The following is a 13,569-nucleotide window of genomic DNA, read 5'->3' as shown; positions in this document are numbered from 1 at the left end:
GAGTTTTTGTCCTGTCTATACCATGCTACCAGAACACCTGATCAACACACTGATCAAAATTAGAGAACAACAATGACTGTAGCATGAAAAAAGATTACAACAAACATTTATTACAACATTTTCTGAAGGTTACAACAGTCAGCAATTAGTAGGAAGTGTACAGGCCTCTGCTCTGAATGACTTCAGCACATCTGCAGCCACAGGACAGCACTAGTCTCTCACACTGGTGTGATTTTGGTCCACTCTTCTTCCAGTCTCCTCCACAGTTCGGTGACTGTAGTGGGTTTTTTGGCCATAACTTTGTCACCAAGGATTTTCCAGAGGTTCTCTATTGGGTTGAGATCAGCACTCTGGGCAGGCCATGTCATTATTTCAATGTTTTCAGTTTCAAGGAACTGCTTTACCCGTTTTGGTGTGTGACATGGAGCGTTGCCCTGCATGAACACTGCGGATTGATTGGGTGATGAACGCATGGAGGGAACCATATGTTGTTGAAGAAGGTTCTGATAAACATTTGCATTCACTCTGCCATGTAGCTGTATAAGAGGCCCAACTCCTGCTGCAGAAAACATGCCCCAAACCGTGACACTTCTTTTCACTGACTTCTTTACACACTTTGAGTTCAGTCTTTCTCCAGTTTGTCGCCGAACATAATGTTTCCCATCGGACCCGAATAAATTAAACTTGCTTTCATCACTGAAGTGAACTTTGGACCAGTTCTCCTTTGTCCACAAAACATGCTTCCGTAGACGACCACCCTTCTTGGGGGACTTGAATGAGTTTGTGATGTTGTAAAGAGTCAATATTCTTAAAATCACAGATTTGGAACGACCAACTTGTCTTGCTATGGCTGATAGGGTCATCCCTTTGGCCTTCATCTGGACAACCTGCTGCCGGCAGCTTTCAATCACTTTAGAACGGCAGAGTCAGTGAAACTGGAAGTTATGCTGCCAGTTAAATAGGGGTTGACAGATAATCAAGGAAATTAGCACCAGGTGCCAGATTAACACCAGATTAACTGGGGGGTATCTGAAAGTGTTCTCTAATTTTGATCAGTGTGTTTTCTGGAATTTATTTTATTTCCTTTAAATACCTTAGTTATTTTGTGAAAAAGGTGTTCTGGTAGCATGGTATAGACAGGACAAAAACTCCTTCAACTGTTGAGCAGTGAAGATGACATTATTTCAGAATTGTTCAATTGTTTATACATTGTTCTCTAATTTTGATCGCCAGTGTAAATACTGATGTTCATTCAGTTGTACAGCACAGAGTATTTATCATGTAGTTAAACATGTAGTGTGTTTATTCTATATATCTTATTATATTATAAAGTGAATTAGTCCTTACTTACATTTGCTGCATGAATTTTTATGACACTGTATACAAAGTCAAGAATCATCAGCAAAAGTTCTATGAGGATTTTACTTAAGACAAATTGAGGATTAGCTTTAATGAAGCTACTATTAAAAGCTATAGATTCTAAGACTCTGTATTTTAATTGTCCCAAACAGTTACATACGGAATACAACTTGCAGTGAAATGTACAATAGGAAAAATGTGTGTATTTTTTAAAAGTGGATACAAATAAGAAGAATCCACAAAATCGAAAAAATGACATTTTATACTATTGTTAAGCTTGATAAATATTGTGAATTTAGTGTGCATCTGACTGACTGTTAGGTACAATTTCAAACTTTCAAGACTGCAAGCTATGCATCTTTTCTTCCGTTATGTTAACACAATATTTTATGAATCCATGCCAAGTGCTTGTGTGTGTGTCTTCTGTTTTTTAGGGAGAAGGAGAGGCAAAGAGAGGCACTTAAGGTGCTGGTTGAGTAAGAGGTTAGAAGCTGCCATGCTGGTATTTGTAAAAGAATCAGGTTCCACAGAGAGGAGGTGTGAGATGGTAGTGAAAGTTGTAAGCTTTCTGATCACACATGGAAGCAACACAGACAGTAAAGCTTTCTGTGTATGTGTGTTTATTTTTGTGCGCGTGCATGTCTGTGTTTAATAGGACCAAAGCTGCAGATGTGAGCAATTCTACTCAGATGTTAGCTTGTTAAAGCTTTAGCTTGAAAGGAAAAACTTGGAAGGAGTCCTTAATGGCATGCAAGGTAATACTTGACAAATTAATCTTGTTTTTTTACTGAATAACACATTTACCTCTACCTGAACAGCAGACATACAGTAATCTTAGGCCATCATTAACACAAGAAGGAACCAAAAATCATTCTTAAATGCTGTTTTGATGCTACATTTCAAGCATGAACTTAGGCAGGATGCAAACCTGCAGCAGACTGTAGCTCTCCAAAAACAAACCCACTCACTTCTGTAGCAGGTTATTTAATCCAATAGATTCCTGCAACTGATTTATGTAGCACATAGGCCATAAATTAATCATTAGTGCTAGTATTGTCTCCATTCAGTCATGTAAAAAGCTTATGCAGATGTTTTCAAGCAAATAATTGGTCCAGAGCTTTAGACATTAAGTGAAGAGCAAAGTAATGAGAGTTGCTAAATGGCTCATTTTGGTGGGTTTTAAAAGTGGCCATGACAGTGGACAGTTCGGGACTTGTGTGTGCACGTGTGTGTGATGTTTTGCAATGCACTGTCATACCATCCAGGGGTAATTCTGTCTGAATGAATTAATGAACAAACCCAGCAGCGAGGTAAATTACTCTAAAATACAACCAAAACATTGAAATTAATTTCAAATTAATAGTAAATAGAATAATGAGAATTATTTCTTTTGGTTATACACAGTGGATCAGCCCAAAGTCATACAAGCACACCCGCACACACACACACACACACACACACACACACACACACACACACACACACACACACACACACACACGTCCAGGGGCGAATCAGAACAGTGAATCCATCTACCAGCATGTTTTGCCAGGTGCAAAATCTTGCAAATACAGCAAACAGAGCTCCAGAAGCAGCCACAGGTTTATGAAGCGAAGATGCTGCACTACCTAATGCACTAATGACTGAGATTTTTTACATGATAAAGATAAAATTACAATTTATATTTGCAATCTATTTACCTCTGTAAATCAGCTTTGGGAAAACGTTCATTGTTAAAAGTGCTATAATATGGCAATCATCACATACTGTAGTTCCATGCCAGCTGAGGATACGAGAGTAACCATAATGTTAGTTTTTTGTGATGGTGCAAGATACTTCTGCACGTGTTTGCACAATTTTTCTTTCTTTCCTCTGAGGTTTCTTTTGATTCTGACTAGCACTTGTGAGGTCAATTATAATGGATAAAGAAATACAATTTCATGAAGACACTGAATATATTATATACTGATACTTTCTTCCTAATAAAGTATCAGTATATAATAGAACTATTAGTACTAATTTATATTATTCCTTATATATAATTACTTAGCAAGTCTAATAAATAGATGTACACTTTGCATAATTCAATCAAGAAATGTTCAAACATAGGCCAAGTACCAAATCAGCAGCATTGTGTGTGTGCCACTCTTGTTTTCAACTGCATGTGTGATCACATGGCAGGACAGTGAGCTGATTCAGCTGTAGGCTATTGTCACACAGAGATTCTTCCTTACTGAGAAAATATTGTGGTACATCTGTTCACACTTAGAAACACAGAAGAGTTTGAGGCCAGATTTGGAGCACTGCCTTATGGAGCACACATTTCTGTTGGATTAAATTGTAATGCTTTTAAATATCACACAAAGTATTTAATTAACCAAGACATTTTCTTACTTTGCAGAACTAAATCAATCAATATTTAAAATTGTTTGTCCTATTAACAATGCTTTAGGAAAATAAATGGTATATTTTGGTGTAAAAAATGTGAAATGCACGTAATGAATAATTTCCAAATGAACAGTAATTTTTATTATAACACATGACCAACTGCCACAGGTAAAGTGTTAAGGTAATTTAACATACTAGTTCACTAGAAATTACACCCCACAACGGCAGAATATAATGGGTTAATATTATAGCAAACCACGGTGGAATTAGCACCCAGGAAACCACTTAATAAGGACACAAATTTGTTGTCACAATGACGAGCCAGAGACACTAGTTCCAGATTACAAAAATAAAAAAATAATTTTAGTTTAGTTTACAAACACAACTAATACAGATTGAAACAAAAATAGTAAAACTTGACAAACGCACAGATTAGTTATCCAGACGAGTTGTCGATAGCAAAAGTGGCTACATGCACAGGATATACAGAAAAATACATGTTCAGCAAAATATCAGGAAAAAAAAGGTCTATAATAAACAACAAACGCAAGACTGAGACTCACCCTGGGGGAGGCACACTACCTACATGAAATTTGTGCCCTGACATGTGTGCACAGCAAACACTAGGAATAAGTGCTCCAACTCACACGAAGTGCTGCATTCACCCAGATGCCTGGTCTAGACCTCAGAATTCTCAGCCTGAGAGACAGAGTTTAGTCTTGTAATAAAAAAAAAAAAGAGAGAAAACAATCCAGTTAAACCAAACAAAAAAAATTGTCCAGTATCTGTACAGTGCGATTTAAATACAAAATGGCACAGCAGAGACAGAATGCTTCATTTTTAAAGATGCATGACAAAACAAAACCAAACTTTACAGAAGGGGGAAAAGAAAGAAAAAATAAGCCTTCATGATAAAGCAAAACCTGGAATAACTCACTAGACAGAAACAAGTCAATAATCAAAGCCACGGCATCCAAAGGTGGCACGGTTGACAAGATACAGCCACACTGACCGAAACAAATAGCGCAAAAACAGTACCCCAAAGTTGACTGTCCAGATCAGGACAATGCTGAAACAAAAAAAAAAACCTCATCACTGACAATCAGCTGATTAAAAAAACAACAATATTCCAACCTACATGTAGAAAACACGAAAAAGTAGGTCTGCTTCATTCATTAAAATCCACTAAGAAAACACACAATTTGCCTTTAAGGACAAGGATGGAAAAAGTCGGCTTCCTACCTGCAAACCCTTAGACATACAATTAATCACCTGTTGAGCAATACAGCACCAACATGCAGTGAGGGACCAATTCACCCCATCACATTATATCCCCCCAATTCTTTTTTAGCGTCACCCCGATGATAACCATGACAGGATACCGGTTCACAATTTAAATAGTGTCAACTAGTTCCAGGGCCTAAATAGAGCAGACACAATCTAAGACACTGGCCCAAGAGAGCAAACAGCTCCAACTCCTTGGATTGCCCAAGAGAGATAATGCATATTAAAATTCTGTCCTGCAGTGGAACAATTAGTCCCTTTAATGTCCTACTCAAAATAGACTGATCCTGAACTACAGGGGAACAGGAGGAGAAGCCAAAAGGTCTTAATTTGTGGATAACTTGGTTAACTTCAGGCTCCACTGGACCCACTGTCGCTGGGGCCACTGAGTTTCAAGAGAAAGAAGGTTCCACAGAGCTAACTATTCCAGGAGATTTTTCTAATGCAAGAAGCCATAGATCACTGGAATCCTCTTCTTCCTGAGGCAATCTAACAGTCACCAAAGGACTACCCTGGGGAACTTCCAGCAACAGTATCCGGGCCTTTAGCATTGAGCAATGAACATGACTAATCTGACCAGTCATTTACCAGAGCAATTGTATACATTTACATTTACATTTACATTTGCGGCATTTAGCAGACGCCCTTATCCAGAGCGACGTACAAAAGTGCTTTAAATCTCTAATAATGAATAAATCTACACTGGTACCCAAGATTACAAACTTAATATGAATATAACTCGAATTCAACAAACTTGGAAAGTGCTAATTTAGGTATTTCAGGAAGAGGTAGGTCTTCAGTCGTCGCTTAAAGATAATCAGGGACTCTGCTGTACGGACATCTAGGGGAAGTTCATTCCACCACCTCGGTGCCAGAACAGAGAAGAGCCTTGAAGTGTACTTACCTCTCATTCTGAGAGAAGGTGGTACCAGTCGAGCAGTGCTGGAGGATCTCAGACAGCGTGGTGCAGTGCGAGATGTGATGAGGTCACTGGGGTAAGATGGTGCTGGTCCATTTTTGGCCTTGTAGGCAAGCATCAGTGTTTTGAATCTGATACGTGCAGCTACTGGAAGCCAGTGAAGGGAGCGCAGCAGTGGGGTGGTGTGGGAAAACTTGGGCTGATTGAACACAAGTCGTGCCGCTGCGTTTTGGATCATTTGCAGTGGACGAATAGCGTTCAGGGGGAGACCTGCCAGCAGAGAGTTGCAGTAGTCAAGTCTTGAAATGACAAGAGACTGAACAAGCACCTGGGCAGCCTGTATGGACAGAAATGGTCGAATCCTTCGGATGTTATAGAAAAGAAATCGACAAGAACGAGCAACATTAGCGACATGTGGGAAGAAAGCCAGTTCATTGTCCATAGTTACCCCAAGGTTACGAGCAATGGCTAAAGGGGAGAGCAGAGTGTCATAAAGTGTTATTTGGAGATCTTGACCTGGGGATGAATCACATGGGATGACCAGCAGTTCTGTTTTGCTGGGGTTAAGTTTAAATTGGTGAGCACTCATCCATAAAGATATGTCTGACAAGCATGCTGAGATCCGAGCGGAAGCTGTGGTATCTGATGGAGGGAAAGAAAAGATGAGTTGAGTGTCATCTGCATAGCAGTGATAAGAAAACCCATGTGAGGATATGACTTCACCAATGGAGTGAGTACAGAGGGAGAAAAGGAGGGGACCAAGTACAGAGCCTTGTGGGACACCAGTGGTAAGTCTGCATGGGGCAGATGTGGATCCCTTCCATGTTACCTGGTATGAGCGACCTTCCAGGTAGGAAGCAAACCATTCCCATGCTGTTCCGCAGATACCAAGGCTCTTGAGGGTTGACAAAAGTGTCTTGTGGTTGACTGTGTCAAATGCTGCTGAAAGGTCCAGAAAGATAAGTACAGATGACAGCTTGGCTGCCCGAGCAGCATGTAGTTTCTCAGAAACAGCCAAAAGGGCCGTCTCTGTGGAATGTGCCGCTTTGAACCCAGACTGGTTCAGATCATGGAGGTTGTTCTGTGAGAGATAGACAGACAGTTGGTTAAAAACAGTGCGTTCCAGAGATTTAGAAAGAAAGGAGAGAAGTGATACCGGTCTGTAGTTGTTGATGTCTGATGGATCCAAAGCAGGTTTCTTCAAGATAGGAATGACCCTTGCTTGCTTGAAGGTAGTTGGTACATAGCCAAATGTTAATGACCCATTGATGATTGTGGAGATGAAGGGCAGGAGATCTTGCGTGATGGTCTGGAGCGTAGTTGAAGGGATTGGATCCAGAGGACAGGTGGTGGGATTGCAAGATCGGATGACTTGCAGTATTTCATCTTCTGTTAAGGTTGAGAAGCTTGACAGAGACGTAGTGGATTGTTGGCTGTGTTGTGTAGTCATTGTTGAAGAGGAAGTGAAGGTCTGGCAGATTTTCTTAATCTTCTCATCATAGAAGGAGGCAAAGTCATTAACAGTCAGGGAGGATGGAGGAGGTGCAGCAGGGGGGTTTAGTAGAGAAGAGAAGATGTTGTGAAGCTTACGAGGATCTTGTGCAGAGGCCTCAAGCTTTTCCTTGTAGAAGGCAGTTTTGGCAGAAGTCACCTCCAAAGAAAATTTGGTCAGGAGTGCACAGTAAGATGAGGTCTACATCAAGTTGTGATTTTTTCCACTTCCTCTCTGCAGATCTGAGTTCTCATCGATTACTGCGCAAAACTTCTGACAGCCACGGTGTGGGACAAGAAGTCTTCTTGGGTCTTGTAGTCAAGGGGCAAAGGAGGTCCATGGTTGAGGAAAGAGATGAGAGGAAGGAGTCCGTAGCAACGTCTAAGGGTAGAGAGGAAAAGTAGTCGAGGTCAGGAAGAGATGAAAGAGTACATGAAGTTACAGAGGAGGGAGAGATAGAGTGAAGGTTAGGGCGGATAAGAGAGACATGTAAATTATTTTTTAGGATGAATAGCAAGAGTGATTAAAAAGGAAACCAGGTGATGATCAGAGATTGGAAGTGGAGTGGCAGTCATGTCTGTAGCTGGAGTAGGGCGGGTGAAAACCAGGTCCAGGACATTTCCTCCCTTGTGTGTTGGAGGGCAGCTGTTAAATGTCAAGGAGAAGGTATTCAGAAAAGGCAAGAGGCAAGATGACTGAAGTTTGTCGGATGGGAGGTTGAAGTCACCAAGAACTGTCAAAGGGGTGCTGTCAGAGGGGAAAGTACTGAGGAGCGTGTCCATCTCTTCTAGGAATTCTTCAAGGGGACCAGGAGGGCGGTAGATGACAATGATGAAAAGGTTGATTGGAGAGGTAACTGAAACTGCATGAAATTCAAAAGAAGACATGGTTAAATGAGACAAAGGGAGAGGTGTGAAACACCATCTCCGTGATAAAAGTAGACCTGTACCACCACCTCTACCAGTTTCTCTTGGTGAGTGAGAGAAAGCATAGGCAGAAGACAGAGCAGCTGGTGTAGCAGTGTTCTGTGGGGATATCCAGGTCTCAGTAAGTGCCAGAAAGTCAAAGGTGTATTGGGAAGCCAAGCCTGTGATAAAGTCAGCTTTCCTTAAAGCAGACTGACAATTCCAGAGCCCACCTACCACCGCTGTTTGAGATTGAGACAACAGGGGAGGGTAGATGAGGTTACTGGCGATGTGACATCTGTTCTGTGGATAGGAACATCTGTGTCTGTAAGGGATGACTACAGAGATGGGTTTGAGGCACATGACTGATCTCCCAGTTTGAGATCAATGTGTTTTAAAAAAAGTACAAATAGGACTTTCTAAATAACACTAAGAGTTACTGGCTTTAAGGGGGCTACCTACTTGTGGGGGCTACCTACTTGTGGGGGCTACCTACTACCGACCACCTTCAATATAAGTGAGTAAGCCCTGCCCACAATTCACACCTCAAGTGAGACTGAAACTACTCTTGATTAATCACCTGACCAAACTAATAAGCACAGACCAACACTTCTAGAATCAACTGAGTTAAATAGATATACAAAGTTAGAATCCTACCTTACCAGAAGAGACCACTCCATCTTCGGCACCATACACCACTCCATATATACACCACTCCATCTTCGGCACCATAAGTACATGATACACAACAGGGCTCCAAAGGATATATATTTCATGACTACCTCTTACCACAGAGGTAGCCTCAACTACTGATCATAGAGATATACACACTGACCTTCATGTAGAGGGTCCTCTTTAACCCTCTTATCATGGTAACCCTTTCATCATGAGGCAGCCTCAACCATTTGCTTTCTAGCCATATCAAACGCAACCTGAAGCCGAACTTGATGGTTTCTGACCCACTCATGCACAGTCCCAGCCTCTGGCTCTTGCACCCTTCCCAACAAAAAGTTAACTGGCAAATGTTCCTCTGGACCATACATGAATAAGTAGAGAGACTTACACTGATGTGGGGTGGTAGTATAGCAGAAATCAAGCTGGGGAAGACATGAGGCCCAGTCTCTCTTCCTAGAAACAGACCAAGTATGTAACATGGTTATATTAAAGCGCTCACACTGTCTATTACCAGCAGGACTATAAGGAGTAGTACGCAACTGTGCAAGTCTATATAAATGGCACAGTTGTTGAATAAGGACATTCTCAAAACTTCTACCCTGATCGGAATGAAGATGACCACGAACCCCAAGTTTACAGCACCATTCATGAGATCCTGGGCCACAGTGGAAACTTGCTGGTGTGGATATGGCTAAAGTATACTTACTAAAAATATCAGTCTCAACCAACACGTTTCAAACTATTATGAGAAGGTTCTAGAATTAAAAAATCCACTGTTAGAATTTTGTTAGGCCACGAGGCCAAAAGATGTCCCATAAAACTAGGAACCACAAGATTATCCTTAGCAACTTGCCATTGACCTCATTCCTGGCACCAGTGCTTCACACCTGCCACCATTCTCAGCCAAAAAACAATGCTGGCGGATGAGCTCAGTGGTCTGCTTCACCCCCTGATGGCCATGATCTTGGTGCAACTGGGTAAGTAGGTCCTGCTTTAATTCAATTCAATTCAATTCATTTTTATTTGTATAGCGCTTTTAACAATGAACATTGTCTCAAAGCAGCTTTACACAGATAATGTGGCGATTAAAAGTAAATATGTTATTTGTAAGTTCATTTGTCCCTGATGAGCAACTGTGGCAAGGAAAAACTCCCCGAGATGGCATAAGGAAGAAACCTTGAGCGGAACCAGACTCAATAGAGAACCCATCCTCATCTGGGTTGCACCGAATGTCCATTTGAAGCAGATATACAATGTTGCGGGGTACAGTGATGATGATCAGAAGTGAACTGTATTCCTGAGTCAGTGTAGCAGACTGTTGACATTAACTACAATCCAATCCATCCTCAAAACGCCTGTTCTTACTCTGGAATTTCATGGAACCACCCAAGGTGTTGATAAGAAACCGTCCCGAGCTGCACAGTGTGGCCTCCAGTCGAAGAAAACACTATCAGAGGCAGGCCTGGACGAAGTGGGAAGATCCACTGAGGGGAGAGGGGCAGGAACAGTAGTCACATGCCTCAGGAGCATGTTTGACTCGACCGAGAGAGAGAGAGAGAGCGAGAGAGAGAGAGAGAGAGAGAGAGAGAGAGAGAGAGAAGAGGGTGACAGGAAGAAAAGGATATGGATTATTAAGTGTCCTTATTGTTGTATGAAAGTTAGTGTCACTGTGCAGTTTGGACTCCGGCAAGACTCGCTATGGCAGCATAACTAAAAGGGAGAACCAGAAGGTAACACGGACATGAGGGATCTCTGGAATAAGAGACGACCCACCACACCACCGTCAACAAACCTGAGTGAACGTGTGAATGTGAGGGGACGACAGCATACAAATATCCCAGTTCACCAAACACTCTATATCCATGATCCCTCCAGTTCTGAGCCTTTACCTAAGAAAAAAAAATCTACTGATCAAAGGTTTGACTAAATAAATATGTTTTCAACCTTGACTTGAACACTGAGACTGTGTCTGAGTCCCGAACACTGGTTGGAAGGCTGTTCCATAACTGTGGGGCTTTATAAGAGAAAGATCTGCCCCCTGCTGTAGTCTTTGTTATTTGAGGAACCAACAGATAGCCAGCGCCATTTGATCTAAGTAGGTGTGGAGGATCATACTGGTACAGAAGTTCACTCAGATACTGCGGTGCGAGACCATTGAGTGCTTTATACGTCAGTAGTAGTATTTTATTATCAATGCGAGATTTAATTGGGACCCAGTGTAGACTGATTAAAACAGGGGTGATGTGGTCATATTTCCTAGATCTAGTGAGGACTCTTGCTACTGCATTCTGAACTAACTGAAGCTTATTTATGCATTTACTCGCACACCCAGACAGTAAAGCATTACAGTAGTCTAATCTAGAAGTAACAAAAGCATTACCCAGTTTTTCTGCATCCTGTAACGACATCATATTTCTAATTTTAGCAATATTTCCAAGGTGAAAGAAGGCGATCCTGGTGATATTATTCACGTGAGACTTAAAGGAAAGACTAGGGTTAATAATCACACCAAGGTCTTTGACAGCCGTACATGCTGAAACAGAAACACCATCCAGAGATGCTACGTAATCGGAAAGTTTACTACTAGCTGCATGTGGTCCTAGTAAAAGTACTTCCGTCTTATCTGAGTTGAGCAGAAGAAAGTTATTAGGCATCCACTGTCTAATGTCCTTTACACACTCCTTAACATTAAGCTGATCTCTCTTATCTGGCTTTGCTGAAATATACAGCTGTGTGTCATCAGCATAGCAATGGAAGCGAATCCCATGTTTATGAATGATTTCACCAAGAGGCAGCATATATAAAGAGAAAAGCAGTGGGCCTAAGACAGATCCTTGAGGAACACCAAACTTTACCTCATAAAGTGTGGAGAACTCACCATTTACATCAACAAACTAATAGCGATCAGTCAAATAAGACCTGAGCCAAGAGTGAGCTGTTCCCTTTATTCCAACAACGTTCTCAAGTCTAGCGAGTAGTATAGTGTGATCAATGGTGTCAAAAGCTGCACTAAGCAAAACAAGTAAGGAGACAAAACCCTGATCAGAAGCCAATAACAGGTCATTTACCACCTTAACTAGCGCCGTCTCTGTGCTATGATGAGGCCGAAATCCTGACTGATACATTTAAAAAATGTTTTTCATAAGTAAGTGTGAGCATAACTGCTGTGCTACAACCTTTTCTAAAATTTTGGATATAAAGGGGAGATTTGATATTGGTCTGTAGTTGGACAGCTGACATGGGTCAAGGTCAGGTTTCTTAATTAGGGGGTGGATACCTGCCAGTTTGAAGGATTTTGGTACATAACCAGTGCTAATGGAAGAGTTTATTATTTTTAAAACAGGTTCAATTACCTCTGGAGTTATCTGTTTAAAGAAACTTGTAGGCAAGGGATCGAGAATGCAGGTTGATGATTTTGATGAGGAAATTAATTAAATTAAGTCATTCTCATGAATAGGAGTGAAGCTTTGTAGTTGATTGTCTGCTATAATTACACTGCTGTCTACAGGGTTAATTGTAAAATAATTTGGATTTATATTAACCGTCTGGATTTCTTGCCTGATGTTCTCAATTTTATTATTAAAAAAGTTCATGAAATCTTTACTACCTAATGATGGTGTGCATGTTAGTGCAGTGCTTTTATTCCCTGTTAATTTTGCTACCGTGCTGAATAAAAATCTAGGATTATGCTTGTTATTTTCTATGAGGGTGGAGAAATATGCTGACCTAGCAGCACTAAGAGATTTTCTATAATTTAGGAGGCTCGCCTTCCATGCTATTTGAAATACTGTTAATTTTGTTTGACGCCATTTACGTTCTAATTTTCGAGTGGTCTGTTTTAAGGTGCGCATATGATCATTATACCACTGTGCTAATTTTTTCTCCCTGATCATTTTGGTCTTAAGGGGAGCTACATCATCTAGAGTGTAATGTAACGTTGTTTCTAGGTGTTCAGTGGCCCAATCGAGCTCTGCGGGGTCTGACGGAGATCTATCTAATATCGTAATTTCTGGAAGATTATTGATAAAACGCGCTGCTGTAGCTGACGTGAAAGTACGCTTAACACGGTAACGTGGTGAGGTAGAAATGCAATGACTGAGGCAAATTTTAAACAAGATTAGATAATGGTCTGAAATAGCTTCAGACTGTGGAATTATGACTAAGTTTTTTATTTTTAATCCAAATGTTAACAACAAATCGAGAGCGTGTCCACCACTATAAGTGGGTCCTATAACATTCTGATTAATTCCAACTGACTCTAGAATGGACACAACTGCTGCTCTTAAGGAGTCTTCTTGATTATCAAAATTAATATTAAAGTCACCAACAATTAATGCTTTGTCTAAAGAAGTAGCTAAATTTGTAATGAAATCTGCAAATTCTATCAGAAAATCAGAGTAGGGCCCTGGGGGTCTATAAATAATAATTAGTGGAATTAACTGACTGGACCTGCTTTCGGACACTGAATATTTTATGTTGGTGTGAAGAACTTCAAATGTTTTAAATTTTTGTTTAGTCTTTTGTGTGACGTTTAAATTATTATTATA

General features: G+C 40.8%; 1 long non-coding RNA gene across 1 annotated transcript in view; it reads left to right on the top strand.

Annotated features, from left to right (window-relative positions):
* LOC310717781 overlaps positions 1-8,759 on the top strand; it is a 296,978-nt gene extending 288,219 nt beyond the window's left edge. Inside the window, exon 2 of the long non-coding RNA XR_014530905.1 lies at positions 5,490-8,759. This is a non-coding gene — a long non-coding RNA (uncharacterized lncRNA). The remainder of the gene's footprint in view (positions 1-5,489) is intronic.
* Positions 8,760-13,569: the final 4,810 nt, after the last annotated feature.

Source organism: Silurus aristotelis, assembly GCF_946808225.1.
Source record: "Silurus aristotelis genome assembly, chromosome: 22".
Classification (NCBI taxonomy): domain Eukaryota; kingdom Metazoa; phylum Chordata; class Actinopteri; order Siluriformes; family Siluridae; genus Silurus; species Silurus aristotelis.
This window is presented reverse-complemented; position numbering and strand designations above follow the sequence as displayed.